General features: G+C 47.8%; 1 protein-coding gene across 4 annotated transcripts in view; it reads right to left on the bottom strand.

Moving 5' to 3' along the window:
• The window catches only part of grik2 (glutamate receptor, ionotropic, kainate 2), a 255,945-nt gene that overhangs the window by 209,874 nt on the left and 27,353 nt on the right, over positions 1–18,718 (bottom strand). The window lies entirely within an intron of this gene.

Raw genomic sequence — 18,718 nt, 5'->3', positions numbered from 1 at the left:
TCCTGGTTGTGCTGTACTCTTTGACCTAATCACAGGAAGCAGACAGAAAGAGAGCAGGCAGTCTTTTTGGTGACAAAGACGTCCCAGGAGGCGAGTCTAAGACATATGTAGGACAGAGGAGAGATTATAAATAGATGAGGTAAAAATAATCGACAGGAGCGCCGTGTGTCACCGTGAAGACAGGACCGCCGCTCTTTGTTCTCGCTGCGTGAAACGGTTCCTTCAGCCGGCGAACAGGCATGTTCGCTTCCACAGAACAGCAGAGAGGAAGCGAAGGGAGCGAGGAGCATGTGGCGAGGGAGGAGGAGGAGGAAGAGCGGAGCTGTCTTCAATACTTAATATCCCAGAAAACATGCTCGTAAAAGTCATCTCCGCCACCGGGGCGTCTTGTAGGAACACTCAGATTTCTGATACACACAGAGAAACGACTAGAGACAGTTGGATGGTTGGAGTTACAGGAAGGAAACCGAAAACGTGTGTGAAAGAAAAGAAAGAACTGAACAACTACCTCAGACCTGAATCACCAACCGGGTCGGCGTCGAACCCGAACCCGAACCAGCTGACTGGAACAGTTCGCTGCTCTGCAGCTCTTTACGGCCACAAGAGACTTTTCTGTGATTTTTCAACCAAATCAAATTTACCTGGAGCCACAAAACACGTTCAGCCTTCAAAACAAAGCGAACAAAGCTTCAAAGGTTTCATGTATACAGTAAACTGCAGACATGTACAAAAATGGTTTCTCATCGAATTTTAAAATAACATTTAGGATGGTGAACTTTTCATTGCATGATCAGCTTTTTTTCATATTTTAATTTTTTTTCATGGCATTTTACAGACCATTTTTGCATGTGAGGACAGAATAGAAACAATTAATTAATTAATTAATTCCTTTCAGTGCGGCTCCAAAACGACAGAACGTTGAATACTAAATAAGACAGATAAAAAAACCAATGTGTAATTTTTGAAATCAATATGCTTAAGACTTAATGGGGCTAATTCAATCACCAAAAGGATGAAATCAACCAAAACAGAGCAAAAAGTATTCAGAAGAAGCAGCGCTAGAGGGACAGGAATACAGAAGATTTGAACCATTAGATCTTTTTTCTCAGAGGTTTTGCTTTTTTTGAAGAATTTGCCCCTTTAAGAAATTGTAGTCATTTTAGTTTTTTTTTTTTCTTATTGTGCCATTTCATATTTAAGCCTTTTTTAAATCATGAGATAAAAGTAATTGAGAAAAAATACAAATAAGATAAAATGTTTTAGAGCAGCGTCTTTACTCCCAGAAGAAAACAGTGAAGTAAAGCAGCTAAATGACCGTCTGCCGTCCGGCACTTCACCGCCGTTTCAGAGTTAAACTCTGGGATCGGTGAATGTGGTCCAGGAGCGAGACGGGAAGCGAGAGCAGGTCGCTCTGCCTCGTGACTGCCGGAGCTGGTCTCACTAAACCCACATTCAGAGGCTTTCATGGGAGCTTTGATCTCTGCAAAGAAAAGCAGAGAAAATGCCGGAGAAGTTCAGAAGGTCCAGTGAGGCTCTGCAGCCCCGAGGACAAGTTCAACTGCAGACAGAACCACCAGAACCAAGAACCAGGGGGGAGTCAGGGTCCTCTGAGGGGCTTCAAGGTCATCTGGGGGGAGTCAAGGTCATCTGAGGAAATTCACTGTAATCTGTGGGGGTCAAAGGTATTGGATGGGGACTGAAGGTCATCTAAGAGGCTTCAAGGTCATTTGAAGAAGATTCAGGATAACCGGGGGGGTCGAGGTAGTCTGAGGTGGTTGGTTATTCTGATATTTTTTGGAATATATTGCTAATCTAACCAAACTCATTTTCTCAGCACAACTCTCGTCTTCTCAGATGCCTGTTTCCTACACTTCAAACTACATCACAACATAATAACCAATAAGCTTCTTTGGAAGTCTCTTTCTTTGTATTTTCTGGGATAAACGTGTGCAGTAAAGACCTGATTTAAGCTTCAAGCATCATCAACACTCTTGGTTTTTCCCCAGTGTCCCATGATCTTAGTTTGATTGATGTCTGTGAATGAGGTTCGGTCCAAACCAGATCAGCCTGGACAGGAGTCTTTAGTGGCTATAATTCAACGACTTCCTACCAAATAAAATTCACCTGCAGCCACTGAACATGGTGAACGCTGGAGGAAGACATAACCCAGAACATACAGTACATTTATTGAGGTACAGTAACTGTATCCTGCTGCATCGAGGTCCAGAAGGATCATTGTGACTGACAGGTCAGCTGTTTTTAAGGGTCCTATTAATTTTGATAATTTTAGCAAATTCGCCTTAATTTTGTTTTCTTTTTTCATTTAAATGTCACGCTTATCTTCTTGCACTGCAGAGTTACCTGGCTGAGGCAAACTGCTGAACCTGAGCTGGACGGAGGAGACGGAGTGCAACAGCAGCTCTCCGCTGCCGGCCGACGCCGGACTCCCTCACTGAGATCTCACTTATTGCAGCTTCAAATCTCCAGGATACGCCGGTATTGAACTGAAGTCGACGCTCTCCTCTTGTGAGTGTTTAATGTAGTCGGCACATTACAGGTTGTGGGTTTAAATTCCCAGAGCAGTGCTGAGCCTGAGATATTCATGTCCCTCTCCTGAGCAGCATCACACAGCGTCGACGGGTCCATTAATTATTTACACAACTCTTAGGATGGCAGATCGGCAACTGATCAACACTTTTACTCCGTCGTCTGCATCCACACACACACACACACACACACACACACACACACACACACACACACACGACTTCCTCTCTCCGTGGCGGAGCCTGTTGAAGCCAGGGGGCGAACGCAAAGAGGCTGCATCATCAACAACATCAGGTGCTTATAATAATTCAGGAAGTAATTACAGGCTCAACTATTTTATTACCGATTCGCTCTCTTCCCCGTTCAGCCGCCGGAGGAAGTGCAAGCGCGGAAACAAAACATTACCGAGGAAAGCGTGCAAACAACATCTGCACACCTGGGGATTGATGGAGAACTCGGAGAGTGGGAGAGGGAGAGAGAGAGAGAGAGAGAGAGAGAGAGAGAGAGAGGTAAAAGGCACCTTGCTGGTGGCGAGACGTGCCGGAGAAGCGGTGAGGTGATCAGCGCTGCACGTTCTCCCTCCACAAAGAGAAACGTGAGAGCTTCTCCTTTGTGCTTGGCTCCGGCTGTCTCCACGGCGAATCTCAAAAGAAGTGAAGCCGGCGGAGCACGGCGGGTTACATCCTGTTCCAGCGGTCTGAGAGGGTCCCCTCTCCGCTCGGCCCACTTCCTGCAGGTTAATGAGGTCTGAGGTCTGGACCAGGGCGTGAACATGTTCTCCAATTAACTCCTCTCTCTCAGCCTCATCCTCAGACAGTGGGCCGAGATCGCGGAGAGATCCGGCCCTCTACTAACCACTCAAGTTTCAGAGGTCTCTGGTGACAGAGGCAGACTTCTAGTACTGTTAAAGTTGATGTTCAAGTGACCCATGATGTCTCCTTTTCTTGATTTACTGGTGTGGTCTTGAACGGCTCAGCATCTGCACATGTTTGACCAGGCAGTAAACCAACCACAGCAAATGGCGACCAAACATCACCAGATCGGTCAGACTTGAAGCTCTCAACGCCGAGGATTGTTACACTTTCCCCTGAGGCCTCCACTTTTAATAGCCCTGTGTCATTACTGCGGTAGAGTTTTACTCAAGCTTTTATTTATGGAGCTTTGAATCCGTCACAATTTGTCTTTCCTCATTCGTGGTATTAAGCAGACGATGGATCACTCCTCTGGGCATTCCGCAGCAGCCAGCCAGCCAGCTATGTCAGCTTTTTTATACAGATTAATATGGCGGGTAAAGACAGCCGAGCTGCAACTCTTTTAGCATTCCACAGTTATTCACCATGTCACCAACTCAGCTTTACAGCAGTAACACTCCTCTGGAGGCTCTTTGGGCTCTGGCTGCCTTCAGGCTCTCGAACACACTGTCCTCTCCAAGAACACGCCGCGGTGAAGGGAGACGGTCCGCATTCCACTGCAGGAGCAGCGGCTGGATTCACAGAGGAGTGGATGGATGGATGGATGGATGGATGATGGATGGATGGATGGATTGATGGTTGAATAGATGGATGGATGGATGAATGGATGGATGGTTGAATGGATGATGGATGGATGAATGGATTGATGGTTGAATGGATGGATGGATGGATGGATGGATGGATGGATGGATGGATGGACGGACGGACGGACGGACGGACGGATGGATGGATGGACGGACGGATGGATGGATGGATGGATGGACGGATGGATGGATGGATGGATGGAGGGATGAAAGGATGGATGGATGGATGGATGGAGGGATGGAAGGATGGACGGATGGATGGATGGATGGATGGATGGGTGGATGGATGATGGAGGGATGAATGGATGGATGGATGGATGGATGGATGGATGGATGGATGGATGATGGATTGATGGATGGATGGGTGGATGGATGGTTGGATGGATGGATGGATGGATGGATGGATGGATGGATGGATGGATGGATGGATGGTACACCAACTTCGACAGACTGGTTCTTCTAATGATCTTGAGATTTCTGGTTTTCAAACGCTTCACCTGAAGAGGTTGAGTTTTATTCATTATTGCTGACATGAACTCTCAATACACTCAGAGAAACAGTGAAAAAGTTCCAGAAAATTCCACTAATGGACAAAGGTGAGCGAGGGCTCTTGGGGTTGTATATTAAAGCGATACTTCAACATTTTGGCAAATTGGCCCATTTAGCGCAATTCCTTAGTCATTTGAACAGCATACTTACTGTTTTTGTGAGGGCGAGCTGTTGTTTATCCAGAGGTGAGTCGGGGAAGGTTTTCGGGACGGACACAATGGAAGCGGATGGTATTTTTGTTCCCCCTCGTCAAACTCATCAAATACAAAATCCAACAACCCCAAAACACTTTGGTGGACACGTTATAATCCGCACATTCACTACGCTGTGAAATTTTAACGCAAAATTACCAGATTGAGTTGTTTATGTGAAGATTGCGAAGACGGAACTACTTACTAAACATGGCGTCTGGGCGTAGTGATTTCAAAAGAAAAAGTAGTTCCCAGTATTTGCTTCAGTGTCGTAACGCTACAATATTATTTGTTGGTGTTCCACAGCGTAGTGAATGTGTGGATTATAACGTGTCCACCAAAGTGTTTTGGGGTTGTTGGATTGTGTATTTGATGAGTTTGACGAAGGGGAACAAAAATACCATCCGCTTCCATTGTGTCCGTCCCGAAAACCTTCCCCGACTCACCTCTGGATAAACAACAGCTCGCCCTCACAAAAAAAGTAAGTATGCTGTTCGAAATGACTAAGGAATTGCGGTAAATGGGCCAATTTGCCAAAATGTTGAAGTACCGCTTTAAGTTGACAACATTGCTAATAGGAAATAAATAAACAGTTTTTTTAAATGAATGGAATTGTTAAATGTGGCTAAAACATCTAAAACCACTTGAAAACATTTTCTTTTAATGGATAAAACTGTTAGAAACACCCAATCTGCTCAAAGGAAATAACTAAAAATGGCTGAAACGCCTACAATAATGTTAAAAATGTAATGCAACATGAAATATATGATTTTCTCTACAACGCAAACATCCACAAGTCTGATCCTCACTGAACATATCTGATTGGCTCTTCAGGCTTGTTTTAAACTGTGCTATTGAAACATTATTGATCACAGCATCGATCAGGTAAAATGACAGATTTAAAAATATGAAAAGCAGTTCCTGACGTGGATGTGAAAGTGTTCTCTGGTGGACGTTGGAAGCGGAGCTGGCTGCGGCCCTTTTGGAGCGAATACTTGGAAGGGTATACATTAACATTACTTACTTAATTGCTACACACAAACACTTCACTTTTAACACACACACGCACAAATGCTAAAAGGGGTTTTCATGGCCATTAAGATCACAGCTAATCTAAATCACAGATCGCGAGATAATGTAAAGCGTGTTTGGCAAAGCCCAGATGCTTTCCACTCTGTGGGTACTGCTGTTGTGAAAACAGGTGATTCAGCCGAGCGCTGCACTAATCTGAATAAGTGCCACTTAATGCTGAATGGTGGTGTTATATAAGGCTTCAAACATCCAGAGGCTTCCAACCCACAGGGCCACAAACAGCACTTCATAATGGAGCCGTGCTGAAAACCCACTAAAAACCACAGACGGCAGCGGCCGCTCAGACCTAACACTGCTTCCTGGCTCAGAGCTTCCCACTTTTTGAGCGTACATCTTCCTCCTACCACTAATTTGTCATTGATCTTAGTGTTGGCTCGATTTGTTTTTGTCTGCTCTTCTACCCATTAAATCTCACCTGAGCTAACAAACCAATCGTTCTCATTTAAAAGGGATGAAGAAAAGTCAAAGCTTACAATAATGTCCAAACAGAGTCCATCTGCATCTGCTGAAAGACTAATGAGAGAGAGATAAAGTAAGAAAACAGCAGCAGCAGCTGACTGCAGACGAGGACTTGACAGACGACAGATTTTACTTTCTCGGTTAAAGTTCCTGGAAATGGCTGGATTGTACCTGCTGCTCCATAAATAAAGCTGAATTGAGCTGAACTGAATTTAAAACTGAAAGCCTTTATCCAGCATAATGAATTATGGGGATTTAGAGCCTGTTTGTTTCAGAAAAGTTTCACATTTACACGGCAGCATCTTGAAAACTATGTCGCAAAATGATGTCGTTTTCATGTTGGGCCACTAGTTGGTGCTGTGGTTTGTTTTTGATATGAAACCACACAAACATGCTGCAGAGAACAAAACACTCTGAACACTGGAACCAGGACCGGGAGAATGTGAACCAGGACCAGGACCAGGACCGGGAGAATGTGGACCAGGACCAGGACCAGGACCAGGAGAATGGTCTGGGAATCATGACCCTCTGGACAGCATCTCTACAGCAGCACCTCTGCGTCTACATGCAGACGGAGGCCCAAGGTTTTCACAAAAGTTGAGTTTTCAGTGACTCTGAGCACCGTTGTTGTATAATTGAACACGCACAACAAATCAGACTTTAACATTCTCAGCTGGAGACGGGTTAGCAGGGCCTCCGTCCCGGTTTCCTATGTTCTCCCCTTCAATAGTTCCAGCAATGAATTAGATATTTAAATTCTCTCCTGAGATACTTGTCTTAACAGCAACCTTGACCTTTGAAAGCTAATCAGTTTATCTTTGAGTAACAGTGAACGAATTTAGCGAATTGGAGGGCAATCGCTTGAGGCATTAGGATATTACTGGAAGAAAAACATTTAAATGTCACTGTGGCCTTGATTTCCAACCATAAATATCTGAAATGTATTTTCCAGTGTGAGCAAACCCTTAAAAAGAGGGAATCACACAGACACATGCATATTTAACCAAGTCAGTGCTTTCAGCTCACTGCTAGCATAACAAACTCCCAGACTCCTTTAGCCGGACGCCTTGTGGGACTCAGGTGCTGCTTAAAGCAGCGGCTGCTCCTCAGTGGGGGCTTGATCGTTCCCTGGTGGCCACCAAGTAACCGCCAGACGCATATTTGCTGCTTTTAGACAATACCGGTCAGCCTGAGAAGGCCAGCAGCTGAGCGGTTCCAGCCGGTCTCTGCTGGGTGTGAAGCAGATTTCACCGTGGAGGTTCGGTACTGATTTTTGTTTTTTCGGCTGGTAGGTGTTCCAGAGTGCCTGACGTGTTCCCTGGCTAATATATGATGAGCGGGGCGCCGGCCGCGGCTCGTTCGGTGTCGTTACGCCGGCGTGCTGCTGTGATTGAACGGGGCGGAGCGTGGAGGCGGACGCAGTGTGTTCCGCGGCCTCCTTTAATGGGCCTCCTCCACACCGCTCATAATGTGCAGCCAGCCGTGGACAGGATGCTCCATAAAGTCGGCCGGACAGGAAGAAGGCTCGCTGGATAAAAGAAGACAAACCCTACAGGTCCTCGATCAATACCGCCGCCATCAATATTCACCAGCTCACCGCCCCGATGCCGGCCGGCCGGCCGTTAACTAACAGTCTGAGCTCCCACCGCTCCGTGCACGTTAGGAAGGAAGACCAGAATAGAGCGGGGTAGAAGTTACACTCAATACGGTATTGATTTCATTTTTGCTCATTTCTCATGTCTGGAGCAGGTTTAATTGGATCCACCATAATGACATGCCAAGGAAGAAGATAGTGCAAACAGCAGCCGAGCCCCACACTGCCCGGCCGGCCGCTGCCTCCTCATGAGGAATGGCTGGCACTCTCCCGCCGTCGTCTTCGGGGTATTTTAGTCTCAGAAGAAACAAACGTTTGGAAACCAATTGCTTTCCACAGATTGATTCTTCAGCGCTACATACAAAATCCTGCTCATTAACACGTCAGGAGCTGCTCTTTCATGCCGCCTCATTCCAGACTCTTATTATAGCGGCGGAGTGTGTGAAACACAAACAGGACTGGAACTCCGGCTAATGCTCAGACACAAGCCTGCAGGTTGATTCAGCTGTAATAACAGTTCAAGCTCCCTCTTCTTTCCTGGAATATTATGACATCTCTGAAATTCTATTTGCTACAATTGTGCCAATGTTGAAAAGAAATAATTACTGTACTTTATTTTCTGTATAAACTCTTTGTCTCCGAGCAAAAACAGAAAATCTAACCGAGCCAACGGAGGAAAATTGAGTTTTTGTGTGCAGAAATGCTGAGAGGAAAGTTCCAGCAGAAATGTTTGTGAAGAGGTAGAAAATAACAGAATGACAGCCTGTTTGCTCCGTGATCAACACCGAGGACAGGAATGGAGTCAGTCCCAGATGATCTGTGTTTTATCAGGAATCGACTGAATCCCAAAGGGCTGTTTACTGTCGAAGAATCCCAGCGTCCCGTCCTTCTCTTCTTCAGAGGAAACATTCAGAGGATTTCTTGGTGCGTTTCCTATAAATGTTTACTACCGATAACCTTCATGTAATGTGGAAACTTGCCTTCACCCGGTAAAACCATCCACATTATGAACATTTCAAACTATAATGAAGACAATAACAAAAGACAGCCAATACTTCGCTCAAGAAGGAGGGAGGAAGCAGCTTATCTAATTTCACCACTTCTCCCTCCACACATGGTACAGCTTTTCCTGTTTCCTCTTTTTACCGTTTCCTGTTTCTTCAATTTAATGCAAAATTAGCGACTCCGATAATAATTACACTACATCCAATAGTAATAATATATCAGTGAACAGTCTTTAACATGGACACAAACCAAATGTCCAGCTACATTTATGCAAAAGGACAAAGCTTTTGTTCTATTGAGAGAACTTTGTGAATCACAGATTTCATCATAAATTAAAGCAGAAAACTGAATTCATTCACACTTTGAATGTACTGAAATCACTCTGACTGATATTTTCCCAAGAGCTTTGTTCTGAGAGCGCAGTGAAGGGTCAGGGACTGTCTTTAAAGGCGGAAAAGGCAGAACACATTCCAAATGGTGGCTGGTTGCTTGTCCCTCTGCTGGACGTCTGACGCTCGACTCCAGGGTTCCTGACTGGAGCTGGACGGGTTTCAGTTCCACAGTGGAAGAAGACGGCGTCCTTGACCTGGACCAGCCCCGACCTTCATCGGGTAACTTCCAAACACAAACCAGCTTCGCTTCAAATCTCTGGAGCCCAAATGTTTCTGTGATGCAAACTTTTCCTCAGTTTGTCAGACAGTAGCGATCCGGCGCTCCCCGCCGTCACGCCGCCCTCTCTCTCCTCGCCGTCACTCGGCCCTCTCTCTCTCTCCTCTTCGCCGTCACGCAGCTCTCTCTCTCCCCTCCTCGCCGTCACGCAGCTCTCTCTCTCCCCTCCTCGCCGTCACGCTGCTCTCGCTCCTCGCCGCCGTGGCGAGCGGAGTGAGCAGGTAACAGATGGCAGCCTGATCGCTCCACCAGCTCTCTCAGATGATTCTTCATTACCTTTAAACAAGTGAGAGGCAAAATGTCCTGCAGCCAGCGCTATGCTAATAAGACTTCCTGATAAATCCGAAGCCTCCAGCTCCAACATATGGACACACAGACTCCTCACATCATTATGCCAAGAAGAGGAAGTGCTCGGTGCCCCCCAGTCAAACGGGAGAGGATGTGTGCTTTCTTTTTAAGAAAGCCCTCTCAACATTCCCGCCTCCACAAACCCGTATTATAATTCTCCGTCTGTAAAGTCATTTTATGCTCATCAGAATCCACACAAGTGTAAATGGGCGCCTCTCTCCAGTAGCTGGAGGGGGCGAAGTCAAACGGTGTCTTTGATGGCCGCGCTGCAGCGAGATGTCTGAAAATCTCAGAGCTGAATTGCAGAAATAGGGAGAGTCTTGAGAGGACGCTTCCTGTCTGCTGACCTTCTCAACTCAGAGTTGATAAAGTCATTGGAGTTTAATAATCCTGTCTCGAAAGGAGATCTGAGCTGATTCCACATGGTCTGGCCAGGCTCTGGCAAATCCTTTTATGTGACCTGCAAAACTACTCAGTTCTACTCAGCTTTTAAAGACTGTTGATCAACATGGAAATGTTCTGTTGAATAAATTGCTGTCATTTTCTATAACTGTATCCACCACATACTTGCCAGTTCAAAAGTATGCTCTACAATATAATAAGTACGAACCAGCTTACCTGACATCTGCTTTCAGCGTGCTCCGAGATAAACATCTCCTCAAAATGATCCGCCTGCTCCCATCAGCCTTTAGCAGTAAGTTTTCAGTGTTTCTGTCGGTTCTGCTGCAATGGCCACAAGCGGTGGGAACGCTGTCTAAAAAACAGAACCTGCACTGAATCACGATTCGCCAGCTTTTCATTCTTTAGTCTGCGCTGAAGGGAAACTACAGCAGCAGGTCGAAAACCTGCTGGTGTAAATAAACTGCATTGTTATTACTGCCAAAATAGCCCAGTAAACACAGCCGCTCTCTCTATTAAAAATAATAGGCACGCTTCACTGTCACAGTTGGTGGAAAGCAGGATTGAGAGAATGATCCAGATTCTATTGTTCAGCGTCCGACGCTGTGAGACTGAAGTGGTGATTATTCATTACTGGGTGGAACACACACGTAACTCAGAAGTCTGCTGCAGTTTCGGCTCCAAAATGTGAATATTTACATTTTTTTGCTCAGTTTTGTAAGATGAGACCAAACCTTACTGGTGCAATAACACTTTCTGCTCAACATGTGTGGCTCCCGAAGGAGGAGCGTCGCACACGGCCCATTTTCCAGGCTGTTGATTCTGCTTTGAAGCGGTTTGAACGCTCGGTTTAGAAGGCAGTGCTGGTTGAGACCCAGATGGTGGAAATGAGCACTGATGCTAATGCTAAGCTAAGCCGGTGAACGAATTCAAACACCGAACGAGAGGTTTTGGTGAATTGTTTGGTGCTTTATCGTTCCGGGGTGTCGCTGCTTTGTGCGCTCCAGGCACATCATTAAAGACATTTTCACATCTTTAATGACCCGAAAAGCCCAGAAAGCAGCAGAAGAGTCGCCGGATGTCTCTGCAGACAGACTCTCTGAGCGGACGTTTCCAGGCACTTCCAGTTAATAGTCAATGCTATCGGGCTGGGCCACAGGTCAGTCGCAAAGGTTGCAGGTTCAATGCCCCATCGAGTGTGACTAACGCTGAAGCAGTGAAAAGTGCTCAAACAGTATAAAATGTGTTTCTTCGGGCCTGTTAAAGTCACTAAGCTCTCCGCTCTGACTGGAGCTGGTCTGGGACGTGTAAGGCGTCGTTTCCTGGGTGCAGTGAGGAAGAAGGCGTTTAACGGTAACAATGGTGGACAATCAGCAGGAGAACAGAACGAAGAGAGCATCTCCCTCTCCCAGCCTTCCCTCCTGACCCCCCCTCTCTGCTCTACAGACACTGAGCTTTCTGAGTTTATCTCTGAATTCCCACAGCAGCCAGAAGGCGAAGGGGATCAGAGTCCGCCACCCCAAGCCGTCTCCCTCGCCCACACACCCACTCCCTCACCTTTCTCTCTCCCTCTCCCTCTGCTGTACGCGTACAGACATTATCTCGGTTAGGAGGCTGAGGGTCAAGCGCTAATTCCTGCACCGGAGCTCTTAATGTTTCCTGGCATCCATTATGGAGCGAGAGCGAGAGAATGAGGTTGGTGGTAATTAGGCTGGAGGAGGGAAGGCGTTTTAACAGAACATGTAATGGTTATTATGGAAGCAGTGAGGGAGTGAGATGGAGAGATAGCAGACGGATTACATACAGCTGCCAAAACCGGGAACCGGGGCAGTCCTGCGGGGACGGAGCCAGAGCAGTCCAGGAATAACACGATCAGCCGCCGGCCGCTCTGCGGCCACACAGGTGAGCAGCGAGGAGAAAATCCGACCGCCAGGACTCCAAATCATCATTCTGAGGCTCTTTGTGTCACTCTGCCGGCGAATCCGTTCCACTGAGCGTCAGACGGGACGCCGACCAGTTTCCAATTCACATCACAGCTGGAGGGCTCCCGTTTAACCGCCGTTACATAACCTGATTGTCCTGATGGAAAACCTGCCGCTGTTTGGCGTTTTGGTTGTGTAACGTGAATGTTCGGCCACACTTGTTCTGGATCCGCCACCAGAACCATGTAGGACCGGAGTCCACAGCCACATGGTTCCTCTGGAATGACTCTCTGGAGCGTTCCGAAGACTATAGGTGCAACAATTTGCATCTGATCATCTTTACTTCCTGAAGTAAGTATCTTATGGTTAAAATCCATAAAACGTCTACAAACTGCAAAATAGCAAAACAAAATAGTTTCAGGAGAATTGCAGGGAAACAAACCTGGATTGGCTAAAAAAAGAAAAAAAAAGGCAAAATGTTTGAAAATATGGAGCAAAAACAGATCAAATGGCTAACATGACCATAAAGAAACGGTGAAAACAGCCAAACTCACAGAATCAGTTAAAGAAGGCGAAAAAGGTTAAAACTGCTAAAAATGGCTAAAAGATTAAATCTGAATAGTAGTTCTGAACGTGTGTTAAGCTGGGATCTGATCCAGATTTACAGCTTTTAGCTGTTATTTCAGATGTTTATTGGTTTTAACTTTTATTTTTTTCCTTTGTTGACATGCTAGGATAAGATGAAATTGATCGACTGGTATTAAAATCAGCCATCAGGACTATAAACAAATCTCCAGCAGAGGAAATCATGCTTGGTCGATGAAGTGGAAGTCATGCTGACACCGCTGAGGTGTGGACAGAGGGAACTGCTGCGACCAGCCTCAGTGGAATGGCTCGTTCACAGATTCTCCGAGCAGTTGCCAGTGTTTCAGGTGAGCTCTCACTCTCCTCCTCTCCTCTTTCTCCTCTAAATAATGTGCTTCAGATAATCTGCTGGTTTGTTTCCAGCCTGTCTGATTGTCTGACAGCTCATTTGTCACCGTGTTCCCAGGTGTCACTGCAAACCGGCGCTCCCGGTGTCAGAAGAGAAGTGAGTGGAGGACGAGGCGCAGGGTGAACTGCGCCGCCAGTCACGTCTCAAGGATACGTGGCGACGGCGCGATACGAGCCACCAATCCGCTCCAACAAATATCGATCATATTGAGCAAACCTGGCTTCTCTTCCGGTCCGAACGCCGACGCTCTGCTCAAGTGCCTTTTCACACGGCGGCGTCGATCACATCGAGCCCCGATGAATGATTCACAGGGTGTCCGGCTCTGCTCTTCCGCTGGTTTGAAGAGATCAATAGAGCAAAGCTGTTGGAATGATCTTCGGCAGCGCAGCAGTTTTTTTCTTCATATCTGACGAGACTTTTAAAATTCTCCGCTGGTTTGACAACCCCGACCTGCCCATGTTTGCTCGTACGACTACATTTCCAGACCCAATTTACCCGACGGCTGCCCTCACAGGACAATACGGGAAATGGAAAAGTGCCTTCATGAATCCAAAGAGAGCGGGATGAGGAGAGTCAAGCAGCCGGAGATCAAGAGGCGCTCTGAAAGGTGGTGGTTTGGCTAATCCCGGGGGTCAGGGCTGCGCTGGAAACCCAGATCTGTCTCAGCACATGTCAACAAACTCCAAATCTCAAACCCGACGCAAATCGACCGGTCCCCTTCGTTTAACCCCCCTTTCTTTAGTCAGACTCGCCGGTCCACCCTGAAATGAGATCTGCAGGCAGAGAACAAACAGGCGGCGAGGAGAGAATGTCACATAACGGCGCTGCCGGCGGCCGCCTCCTCTTCCCAACCGCAAACGCTTTAGAGGTCAGCGCGGGCCGGCGCTAACTCCATTAGACGGGGAAATGGATAGCTTAGCATCCGCAGCCTGACACCTGCATCACGGATCGTCAACGTGGCGCTGGAGGCGAAGGGCGAGGGCCGTGGACAGGAGGGGGGAGCAGGACGGCGAACGGGAATCACTACATGGAGGAGGACATCCGAGTGTCTTAAGCATGCTGCAGGAGGGGAGGGACAGCTTCCGCTTCAGAAACTGAAACTTGACATTATTGTAGTGAAACCTGCTTTTTCTGAATAAATCACTAGTACCCCTTTCCCACCGGCCAAAAAACCCGTTTAAACCCGCTGACACCCGGCTCCTCCTGGCAGTGTAAAGGGTTTAACCGGCATTTCGACCCGGGTCGTTCGACCCTGCAGTCGACCTGAGAATTTACCGGGTCAGCTTTCTACCGGCTTTTAGTGGGTGGGACACATCCGGGGACTTACATGATGACGTCGACGAAGCGCGGCTACGTTAGCGCGGCTATGTTAGCGCGCTAGTTGTTGTTTCTGGACACAGCGTGAGATTTCCTTCCTCAAGATGACAAAGCAAAAGCAAGATAGCGAGACCAGAGAGCTTCCCCTGATCCGTGGGGAAGAGGAGATCCGTCTACAGGTAACAGGGACCGTGTTCCGCTGCATTGTTTACTTTCGTTTTGCTCCGTCGCGCTGATGATGTCATCAACGCGGGACACCATCAGCGCGGGAAAACGCAGCGACGCGGCTCGCCAGCAGGCGGCTAGACCCGCGTCTGCAGGCGGTGGGAAAGGAGTCTTAATAAGGCGATCGTTAGCGGGTCGAAGACACGGGTCGACCTGCTAGTTGCAGTGGGAAAGGGGTGCAAGAGGAGGAGTGATCAATCTCATCAGAAACAGCACCTAATTAGTCACAGAACTTCAGAAAAATCTACTACTTCTTAAAAAGAAAATAAATACCTTTCCAAATAAGGTCTGCATGTATAAAAACAAACTGGATATTGTAGGGACACATGTTGTAAGAAACACACAAGAAGACACGCCAGAACGGCCAGTACTCATGCTGTTTGAATTTTCATATAAAAAGAGAGAAGAGACTAAAAAACACATCAATCCTTTCAGTACTTCTATTCTTGTTCACTTTTTTTAAAGCAAATCAGACTCATGATCTCATGCTCCATAAGAGTGTCTCATCTGTTATTACTCATGAGGACTCAAGGCTGAGGAACTTTAGGAAAAAGTCTTCCTGATGCGCCGAACACCCACCGCTCTCTGCTGCCATCAGATAACGTTCACCCAGCCGCTGATCTGCTCCACTCAGCTCAAGTTTGACTTAATGTCGGGCGTATTTCCAGACGGAGAGAGAGAGAAATGTGTCTTCAGACAGCCCCTGACCCTGGAAATAACACTGTTTTATAGTTTCTTCTTGCTTTTGTCCCCGGTTACAAATCGAGTAGAAGTAATTTGATTTCGCCATGGGCATTCGCCATCGATTGTCTGGCCCGCTGGACGCTCCGGTCAAGTGTTTGTCCAAACAGCAAGAGACTGAATCACACAGAGGGGGAGGGATGCAGAGGCAGGGAGGTAAAAAAGTCGAGGTTTCCTCAGCCGTACATCCACACTCCTCCTCACAGAGTCCCACGGCGATGATCTCTGACAGGAAGAATCTGACCAGGCATCGACGCGCACGAGGCAGCCGAGTTCAGCGCCAGCAAAACCGAGAGAACATTATCTGTACGTGATATTATGACACTGCATTTATATTTCTGTATCTCTGTATGAGATCCCGGTGCCGCCGGGTTCACCTCAGTTTGACTTAGTGTAACCGCCTCTTATGGGTCCAAAGTAAACTCTGCATCAGTTCCAGCAGCTCCGCTGGAACAGCGGGTCAAATGCAGATGCAGAATGTCACTTTTAAAGCCTCTATATCAGTGAAAATACGACCAAAACTGAGCAAAAACTGTTGTAATGGATGAATATGTTGACATGACATGACATGTTTGAGAATGTTGCCTGAAGAGGAGCAGCAGGAGAGTGAAATGGAGGACTGGGGATTAAACCAGTGTCCTTGGCGCTTTGCAGCGTTTCATCAAGAAAAGGAGTTCAAATTTGAGTGAAGCGCTGCACAGGAGCTGTTTCTGTGGAAATCACTGCACTGACTCTGGAACACTTCTGAGCCATTGTCTGTGAACAATCCTCATCACTGCATTTCCACATGTTTTTATTGTTAATCTCACAATCCTAAGAAGAAAGCAGCGACAGCTGCTGCTGTCTTCTCGCCTCAGCGCCGTCCCTTCACCGCTGCCTCACGTCTGAAACGTAATACCAGTGAGGTTCTAACTCATCAATGTGGCGCGCTGACTTCTGCAGGACTCTGCCAGACCTCTGCCGGTCCGTCACCAGCAGATCTCACAAAGCAGCGAGCCGCAGAATTATGCTACTGTGTGTTTTGTGTCTGGAATGACAAGAGCGAGGAGGAAGCAGCTGGCAGGACCCGCGAGTCTCTGAGACGAGGAGCCGCCTGATTGACTGATCTCTGAGAGGGACGGTGGAAACACACACACACACACACACACACGCACACACACACACAAGCAGCATACAATTAACTGAAACGACTGTCACTTCACAGTGGATGAGATAAAAAGGGAGAAGGTCACAGGTTTTGCCGACTCCCGTCTCCCCCCCTCCCCCCTCCTCCCTCCCCCCCTCCTCCCTCCCCCTCCCCCTCCCCTCATCAGTTTAGCTGTGAGCCGGGGAGGAAAGGCGAGCCCCGAGCCCCGAGCCCGCCGCTGATACGTGACATCAAGGTGAACTCCCGGCTGCTCCGGCAGGAATAGCAGGCCTATTAAAAAAGAAAAGCGCCCAGAGCCAAACCGTCTGCTTCCTTTTTTAGCCCGCCGCCCTCCAGAGGTTCGGTTACAGAGCAGGAGGCGAGGAGGAGAAGCCACGCGGAGTCGTGGAGGTAAAAACCCAGGAAGGAGGGCGATGAAGACATCTCAGTCACCACTTCATCACATAGAGACTCGTCATTATTCTGAATTCCACTGAAAAACCTGCGACGGCTGTTAAAGGTCCCGGACCCACCTGATTGGTCGCCTGGTCCGGGACATGTTGGGAACATGTCTAGAAATGTTGGTGATAGTTTGCTTTAATGGAGCATCCAGAAGACAAAAGAGGAAGACGGCATTGAATAATGAAAGCTCATCTTCCAGTCATTTAGCTCGCGCTGCATAATGAAAGAGTTCAGGTGACTGTAATCGTGCACGTTGTCCTCAGAGCCTGGAGACTCTCCCAACAGGCTGGACTTGAATAAAGATCTCTCACAAACACACCTGGCTTGAGGTGAATTCTGCCATCTCTTGTTTTCACAGACTTCTGATCATCCAGACACCCAGTATTGAAAGAATCGATCCCTCTGCTGGAGATCTGCTCCATCTTCTCAGGGGATCCTCGGGATCTTTCAGGTCATGTGATCCTTTCAGGTTCAATTTAGTCTCTCTGTCTAATTGAAATTACATGTACGGAGTAATTTCCAGCAGGAAGTAGGCCACATCTTCGCCATGCGTTCTCCGATCATGAGTGCATCTGTTGAGCCGGTAGACGTGTCCTCATGACGCCTGTGAGCACTGAACTGAAGCATCGCCGTCTCTGAATGGATGTCTTCGAGCCGTGGAGCACGGTGGACTGAAGGTTGTGGGCTGAAGGGTTTATCTGAGGACAGGATGAGCTCCCCTCTCATTCCGCCGGCTTGTTTCCGTCTTGTGATGAGGACCGAAGAGAAGGACTGCCCACCTGCAGAACTGTGCAGACGCTGGCGCGTCCTGTGTTTGCTGGTTGGGTCCGGCGTGCAGCGTGGGGTCGTCTGGCACTCTGCAGTCCGGGACACCTGCCAACACTCCCGTCTCTCGGTGGATCCTCGGAGCCTATTTGCACCTCTGAATGAGGTAAGGAGCCCGAGCGAGTCCCTGCCTCGGCGTCCCCAGGGCGGTTTGCCTCGATCGCCGTCCTCCTCCTCTCACCGGCTCTAATCGCTTTTCCTAATAGGACCGGCCGACTTGAGGAGGGTGGGTAAGAGCGAAAGAGCGAGATAGCACAGATTCTCCGACTTGCCAACTCCGAATGAATAATTTAGCGTCCGATTGTCATCCATGTTCCTAATGAATAAGATAAGATCCCGAGCGAGGCGACCTGAGCAGCGCTTCCTTGTCTGACTCACTGGAAGACACGGAGAGGAGGGCAGAGGTTTGAGCCATCAGAGGGACGGCGGCGGGGCCACGGTCCAGCGGCAGGGACTTTCCACAGTCACACAGGCTGAGGAAAACCCTTCACTCACATTATCACATCACGTTGTTTTTCTCATTAGAAGTCACCAGCTTCACTGGATTAATCAAACTGTGGTTGAACTCTGTTTCCAGAGAAGCGTCACGTTGTTCTGCTGTACTCTGGGGGAAAGTGTTATATAGAAAGAATACTTTATTGATCGACTCGGGGAAATCATTCTTCAGCTTGAAACCGATCCCCTTGATCATTAATCTC

Source organism: Salarias fasciatus, chromosome 11 (genome assembly GCF_902148845.1).
Source record: "Salarias fasciatus chromosome 11, fSalaFa1.1, whole genome shotgun sequence".
NCBI classification, from domain to species: Eukaryota; Metazoa; Chordata; class Actinopteri; order Blenniiformes; family Blenniidae; genus Salarias; species Salarias fasciatus.
The sequence above is the reverse complement of the archived record's forward strand: the minus strand, read 5'-3'. Positions and strand labels throughout refer to the sequence as shown.